The sequence below is a fragment of the Arachis hypogaea genome, chromosome 9 (assembly GCF_003086295.3).
Source record: "Arachis hypogaea cultivar Tifrunner chromosome 9, arahy.Tifrunner.gnm2.J5K5, whole genome shotgun sequence".
NCBI lineage: Eukaryota > Viridiplantae > Streptophyta > Magnoliopsida > Fabales > Fabaceae > Arachis > Arachis hypogaea.
The window spans coordinates 24,312,899-24,321,317 of NC_092044.1; the positions used below are offsets into that span (position 1 = coordinate 24,312,899).

Genomic DNA, 8,419 nt, shown 5'->3' on the forward strand with positions numbered 1-8,419 from the left:
GAACTCATAGGCCATCTCTAATTCTTTGCACACAGTAAGTTCATCACATAATAAAGTGAGAACACCATAACAGACCAAAGAAGCCATCTCTATATACGCAACACATGGTGCAGCATTTTTTAAGCTTGGAGCATGCAATATCATAGTAATATGCAAAGATATGCACTATGAACCAAAACCCAAAAAAAAGAGTAAATTCTCCTAAACTGACTTGTGTTAACATTTATCAATTAACAAGTAGTACTTACACCAATTGCTCTTGCTTTATCATTGATATATGAGCCATCCTTTTTTGTGCACTTTGATCCATAACTCTCCTCTACCGACTATCCTTCCTTGTTCTTCCAACTGTAACAACAAAGTTTTTGCATTAAAATTTTTCACAAAATCAATGAAAATTAAGTCACAGAGATAGTAGCATAACTAAATAAAACAAGTAAAGTACTTCTTCTTCCATCTGCCTTGCGAAGCTTTTTGAACCGCCAATGTGGATATATTGTTGTTTTGATCGATTGACCGCGTTTTTCCTGCACTTCTCCTATTGGTACATCAGAGACAAAGGGTGATTAGAATCTGATAGAAAAGGACTCAATGCAACATAATTGGTATTATTGTGTAACAACGATACAGTATATTACCTTCGTCTCAGCTTCAGCGCGATAGTCAAGGAACCATCTCCAATGCTCTCGATCAATTCCCGGCGGGCGATTCTCAAGATTTTGTTCAGTCGTGAATGTTGGCTCATAAAAACGATCATACAACCTCAGCCTTGTTTCCTTCCAAGACTTCCCCATACTTTTCAAACTATTTTTCTTGTAGTTCCTTCGCTGTCTTCATCAAAGTAGAAAATTTGCTACACAGATAATACAAGTTGTCAATAATTTTAAAAATAAGCAAATTTAATTTACCTGGGATATAAACTTTTACCTTGACACATTTGTTATAAACCTTGTCTTTAGTGATAATCTGACGCCAACTTTTCCTACAGATGGAAAATTTTCCATAATCAGATCCCAGCAGACCAAGCACACCACTCAACAGTCTAGCTTCGTCTCCAATTGCTTGCTTTGCATTGTTAAACTTGAGCACGATCTTCCTTCAGTTAGGCCATTCCATAGCATCCCTCACGCTTAGTTTTGCTGGCTTGATTGTGCCGTCAGAATCTATAAGCCAAATTTAATATTTGCGTTGTGGACAACATGTGAGAAAATTAACATATAACATAATAATATTAAAATACTACCTTATTATACACCTAACAAAAGAAGCACGATGGATCAGACCAGCATATAACATGCATAAATTGGTGTAGATTTGCAACACTTGAAGCAAATTTTAAAAAAAATTAAAGAATTTTAATGTAAAAAACTAAAAATAAGTACAAATTTATCGCTTTATTTGAAATGTCGGAGGCAAAAATAAAATTAATATAATAAATCAAAATTTTTAAAATATTTTGATAGGCCACTGGTGCACGAAATTGTGATCATCAACAACGGCGCCAATAGACTTGGTGCTCTCAAACGTGAATCACACTTTGTCACAACTCCGCGCAACTAACCAGCAAGTGCATTGGGTCGTCCAAGTAATACCTTACGTGAGTAAAGGTCGATCCCACGGAGATTATCGGCTTGAAGCAAGCTATGGTCACCTTGTAAATCTCAGTCAGGCGGATTCAAATGGGTGATAGAGTTTTCATAATTAAAAAGATAAATAAAACATAAAGTAAAGATAGAGAACTTATGTAATTCATTGGTGAGAATTTCAGATAAGTGCATAGAGATGCTTTGTTCCTTTTGAATCTCTGCTTTCCTACTGCCTCCATCTAACCCTTCATACTCCTTTCCATGGCAAGCTGTATGTTGGGTTTTACCGGTGTCAATAGCTACCTCCCGTCCTTAGTGAAAATGGTCCAAATGTGTTGTCACCTCATGGCTAATCATCTGTCAGTTCTCGATCATGTTGGAATAGAATCTAGCAATTTTTTTGCGTCTGTCACTACGCCCAACACTCGCGAGTTTGAAGCTCGTCACAGTCATCCCTTCCCAGATCCTACTCGGAATACCACAGACAAGGTTTAGACTTTCCAGATCTCAGGAATGGCCTCCAATAATTCTAGCTTATACCACGAAGACTCTGATCTTTTGGAATGGAGGCTAATAGATACACGCTCGATCTAAGGTAGAACGGAAGTGGTTGTCAGTCACGCGTTCATAGGTGAGAATGATGATGAGTGTCACGGATCATCACATTCATCATGTTGAAGTGCACCAAATATCTTAGAATAAGAATAAGCTGAATTGAATAGAAAATAGTAGTAATTGCGTTAATACTCGAAGAACAGCAGAGCTCCACACCTTAATCTATGGTGTGTAAAAACTCCACCGTTGAAAATACATAAATGATGAAGGTAGGCATGGCCGTGAGGCCAGCCCCCAATGTCTAAGGAAAACATTCCAAAGATGTCTAATTCCAAAGATAAAAATACAATAGTAAGAGGTCCTATTTATAATAAAACTAGCTACTAGGATTTACATAAATAGGTAAATGATGCAGAAATCCACTTCCGGGCCCACTTGGTGTGTGCTTCAGCTGAGCATTGAGCTTTACACGTGTAGAGGCTTCTCTTGGAGTTAAACGCCAGCTTTGGTGCCAGTTTGGGCGTTTAACTCCAGCTTTTATGCCAGCTCTGGCGTTTTGACTTCAGAATAGGGCAGAAAAAGGGCGTTTGAACGCCGGTTTGCATCATCAAAACTCGGAAAAAGTATGGACTATTATATATTTCTGGAAAGCTCTGGATGTCTACTTTCCAACGCATTTGAGAGCGCGCCATTTGGAGTTCTGTAGCTCTAGAAAATCTACTTCGAGTGCAGGAAGGTTAGAATCTAACAGCATCAGCAGTCCTTTGTCAGCCTCTGAATCAGATTTTTGCTCAGGTTCCTCAATTTCAGCTAGAAAATGCTTGAAATCACAGAAAAACACACAAACTCATAGTAAAGTCTAGAAATATAAATTTTGTATAAAAACTAATAAAAACATCCCAAAAAGTAGCTAGATCCTACTAAAAACTACCTAAAAATAATGCCAAAAAGCGTATAAATTATCCGCTCATCAGCCACGGAATACATTTTATCCAATTAAAGATTATAATACAAGAGATTAGAAAAATACTTTGCTAACAAATGGAGAAGGTCAAATGTCATTGACTATTTTGCAGCGGAAAGCATTTGGGATGAACGAATTATAGTATTGTGTAAATTAATAATGGGTGGAGCCTAAATGATGTTGATGGAAGCAAAATATATTAAAAAGATACCGATGATCTTATCTGCCCAAAACTCTGTAGTCTTGCGTTCTCTGTGACTCTGAGCCACAGAAGCATCATGGAGGTTGTCAACTTCTTCTTCAACAAGAGGTTCCTCATTTGCATTAGCGTCCAAGTTTAGATAGCCTGGCAGCGAGTTCTGAGCACTATTTGTGCTTGTCTGCGGAGCAGGCCTTGGTTCACTTCGCGGGGGACGGAAATGGCATTTAATAGCGGGGACACTATCACCACTTGCGGGGACACTTTCGTCACTGGTCGGGAGAATTTGAGAGCCATCATGGTGGGAGTCTAAAGTCGCATTCGCTCCCGTTTAAGGTTGGTGATATCCTGGTCCCAATTTTGATTTTTTAGTGAATTGACCTTTTCAAGCCATCTTAAACTCCTGACACCAACAAACACACAAAAAATTATATCGATTGTCATTGTCGATAGTTATTTTTTCTGATTCATAATTTCAATCAGCTCATGAGGCATTTCGTTCTTGTTTTTTAATGCATGTTAATTTTAAATCAGCATGAAATCGGCAGATTATGAGGTTTTCAATAATAGAGGAAGTTTTAGAAAATTGCTTCTAACACAATGCAGTTTCATGAACTCAAATAATATAGCCATGCATTTTGCTAGCTCCAGGTAAAGCTTTCATCAAAATATATACACAAAAAATATATGGTGGATGAATGCTTACCCGAGAAGAGAAGAGGGGACAGAAGCCTTTGGAAAGGCAAGAGCTGCGACAGGCGAGAAGAGCGGTAGGTTAGGCCTTTGTCAAGAGAGGGCTTCGACGGCTTTAAGGCTATGTGAGACACCGCTGGAGGGTAAAACTGAAAGGAGTGACGCAGAGGAGAAATAGTATTTGGGCGCCGTATCGAATTTGATCTCTCCTTTGGCTCTGGCAATGTGTTACCGTCAAAATTTGGTTTCCCACTCTTTTATTCTAATAATTTAAATAATAATAAGAATAACCATAATAACAAAATGGATAGGATAATAATAAAATGAGCAATAATTAACAATGCCATCTCCTTATTAACTCACACCAGCACAACGCATCAATTATAAGTATCGGGGAGTGTTAATGTATTTGTTAAACATAGGAGTGATAACAAAGAGTTTTTTTATTTCTGAACCAAAAATTATGCATCATATATTTTTTGTTGAATGTATCATTAATAAAAATTGTGATCTCTTGCACTATTAAAAAAGGCATATTATTCCCATATCGAATAATATAAAAAAATGTATTACGAGAACTTGCCATTGTTGATTTTTAAACTATCTGCATGTGAAGGGTCATTGATTTTTCATTAGTTTTAAAAGAAATTTGTCTTTTAGAAATTGTTTCCAATTTTTGTTGAAATTGATTTTCTTGCATTGGAATCCAAGTATGCACGACTATTATAAAATATAGCTCCTCAGGTTAGAATCTATTCCAATGAGATTAATTTCAGAGACAAATTTAAGATGTGCAAATGCAAATACATAACCTAAAGAAATTTAATTTGGTTATCTTCTCTTGGAATGAGCTCAATCTATTTTGTAGATAAATAAATAGTTTAGACCACAAGCTTAAAGTCTTTTAACTCATTAACTATGGTCAGCAATTTAGAAATGCAAATCAATAACCAACCCTGAGATTCTGAATGCTCTTGCCAACTCAGAAATTGAAATCATTGTAACAGTTGAGAACCAAATACCAAGTCAGATATATGTTCCACAACAAGCACTTCAATGGGGGAGTAATAACATCAAACCCTACCTACCAGACACAAAAATCACAGGAATCCAAGTAGGCAACGAAGTTTACACAGATGAGAATCCAACAATGTCTTAGTACCTTATTCCAGCAGTGATTAATATCCAAAATGCATTATCTCGGCTAGGCATTTCATTGAGCATCCAAGACTCATCACCAAGCTCCCTTGCAGTTCTTCAATAATCATACCATCCTTCAGCTGGTACATGCAAGAATGACAAAACTGAAACTATGACACCATTCCTAAGCTTTTTATAAAAAATTACCATTTCATAGTACATACCCTTTCTTTGCATACAAAGACAACCCAAAAGAAATCCCATTAGACTATGTTCTCTTCAATCCAAGTGAGGGAATGGTTGATCCAAACAAAAATTATTCAGTATAGATGCAGTTGCATTTGCATTTGCAAAATTAGGGTTCAACATGGTGAAAAAAGGGTTTCAGAAAGGAGGTGGCCTCCAAAGGGGGACAGTGATGAAGCAGGAGCAACGGTGCATGCTGCACCAACACATAACAGAGTATGGACCACACGATCCTGAAGGAGAGGAAGTTGTTGAGGATATATGGATTTAGTGCATATTAGTCGGAAAAAGGCTGATTCGGCGAACACCGGGGTGGGCAATACGTGTTTTGACGCAATTGGCAATAGATGTTCCATTAGAATATGGCAGTCATGACTTTTCAAACCAAATAACTTACGCTGTTTTAAATCAACATAGCGAGAGATGTTGCTAGAATACTGGTGCACGAAATTGCAATCACACTTTTGCAACTCCGCATAACTAACCAGCAAGTGCACTGGGTCGTCCAAGTAATACCTTACGTGAGTAAGGGTCGATCCCACGGAGATTGCTAGCTTGAAGCAAGCTATGGTTATCCTGTAACTCGTAGTCAATAGTTTAATAATAAAAAGAGATTTGTTTGCAAAAAGTAAAAGAACATGAAATAAATGATACTTGTTATTCAGTAATGGAGAAGAGGTTAGGGTTTCGGAGATGCTGTCTTCTTCTCCAAACATGCATGGCAAGCTATGTGTTGGTGGATCACTGTTGTTAGTGGCTACCATCTGTCCTCTCAGTGAAAATGGTCCAGCTACGGTTCCCGTAGGGCTAATTATTTGTCAGTTCTCACTTGTGTCGGAATAGGATACATTTATCCTTTTGCACACTGTCACTGCGCCCAACATTCGCGAGTTTGAAGCTCGTCACAGTCATCCCTTCCCAGATCCTACTCGAAATACCACAGACAAGGTTTAGACATTCCGGATCTCAGGAATGCTGCCAATTGTTTCCAGTCTTTACCACGAAGGTTATGATCTCACAGATTCGAATGCTCTGTTGTCAGGAGAAGCAGTCAAACTCGTGGATCAGGAGCCCAAGAGATACGCACTCAAGCTGTCACCCAATGACTACGTTAAGCTCAGATAGAACGGAAGTGGTTGTCAAGCATGCATTCATGGATTTGAGAATGATGATGAGTGTCATGAATTATCACATTCATCACATTGAAGTACGAGTGAATATCTTAGAATAGAAGCAAACGTAATTGGATGTAAAACAATAGTAATTGCATTAATCCATTGAAACACAACAGAGCTCCTCACCCGCCACCTATGGGGTTTAGAGACTCATGTCGTCAAAGATACAATATGAAATGTAAAAATTTCGTAAGTCCTAAATGAATCTCTAAAAGTAGTTTTTATACTAAGCTAGTAACCTAGGTTTACAGAAAATGAGTAACTAAGTGCAGATAGTGCAGAAATCCACTTTCGGAGTCCACTTGGTGTGTGTTTGGGCTGAGCTTTGAAGCTTTCATATGCATAGGCCATTCTTGGAGATAAACGCCAGCTTTGGTGCCAGTTTGGGTGTTTAACTCCAGCTTTGATGCCAGCTCTAGCGTTTTACGCCAGAAAAGGGTTTCTGGATGGAGTTTAATGCCAGTTTGGGCCATCAAATCTCGGGCAAAATATGGACTATTATATATTTCTGGAAAGCTCAAGATGTCTACTTTCTAACGCAAATAAGAGCGTGCCAATTGGGTTTATGCAGCTCCATAAAATCCACGTCGCGTGCAGGAGGGTCAGAATCCAATAGCATCTGCAGTCCTTTCTCAGCCTCTGAATCAGATTTTTGCTCAAGTCCCTCAATTTCAGCCAGAAAATACCTGAAATTACAGAAAAACACACAAACCCATAGTGAAGTCTAGAAATGTAATTTTTGAATAAAAATTAATAAAAAATAACAAAAAGTGAATAAAACATGCTAAAAACTATATGAAAACACAACAAAAAAGCGTATAAAATATCCGCTCATCAAGCACCCATCTGGAAAGACCACATTCTTCATGGTCCTAAGAAAGAGATCCTTTTGTGGGTTCGACGTGGTAAAGACTACAGCGGGATACTTTCCACCTTTAAGTGGCCACATATCATGCCTAGTTCCCATCAACGGGAGATCTTTTCGAGCTTTTAGGTGGTCTTTGGATTTACCGCTCTCGTTCAACATGGTGAAAATAATGTTGTCGCACACATTCTTCTCTATGTGCATGACGTCAAGGTTGTGGCGTAATTCGTCGTTCTCCTAGCAAGGTAGATCAAAGAATACACTCCTCTTTTTCCAAGGAGACTCGTCTTGCACCACGGTTTGCTGTCCGTGCCTTCTTTTACCGACCACCGCTTGCATCTTGCCCTGTGAGACAGGCACACCCTCTAATTGTCTCAGGACATCCCTGTCAGTCAATTTGCTAAGTGGGGATCTATCCTCTACCTTGCCATCAAATCTGCTCCAGTCCTGTCTATATCTGTGATCGCGATTCAAGAAGCGACGATGACCCTTATAACACCATTTTTGACTGAAAGTGAGTCGCCTAGTCTCGGCGTCCAAATTACATGTGGGGCAAGCTCTCCCGCCGTATGTATTCCAGCCAGATAAATTGCCCAAGCCAGGAAAATCACTGATAGTCCACATCAACGCAGCTCGCATCTTGAATGTTTTCTTCTCATTGGCGTCGTATGTATCAACAACGGCCCACAACTGCTTCAGCTCATCAATCACGGGCTGTAGGTAGACATCTATGTCATTGCCAAGCATTTTAGGACCGGGAATAATCATAGAGAGGATAAAGTTAGTTTGTTTCATATAAATCCATGGGGGTAAGTTGTACGGAATAAGAATCACTGGCCATATTGAGTACTTTGAACTAAGATTTCCATAAGGATTAAAGCCATCACTGGCCAAGGCTAAGCGAACATTGCGCGGATCGCCAGAAAAGTCTATATATCTCCTGTCAAATGATTTCCAACCCTCGTCGTCCCTGGGATGCCTCATGGAACCGTCAGA

The 8,419-nt window shown here is 38.9% G+C and overlaps 1 long non-coding RNA gene across 1 annotated transcript; it reads right to left on the reverse strand.

Moving 5' to 3' along the window:
* Positions 1 to 2,279: 2,279 nt before the first annotated feature.
* On the reverse strand, positions 2,280 to 4,147 carry LOC112712946 (uncharacterized). The gene is made up of 3 exons (XR_003157989.3): positions 4,011 to 4,147; positions 3,317 to 3,707; positions 2,280 to 2,961 (listed from the first exon to the last, which is right to left on the reverse strand). It is a non-coding gene; the product is annotated as an uncharacterized lncRNA (long non-coding RNA).
* Between the last annotated feature and the right edge of the window lie 4,272 nt (positions 4,148 to 8,419).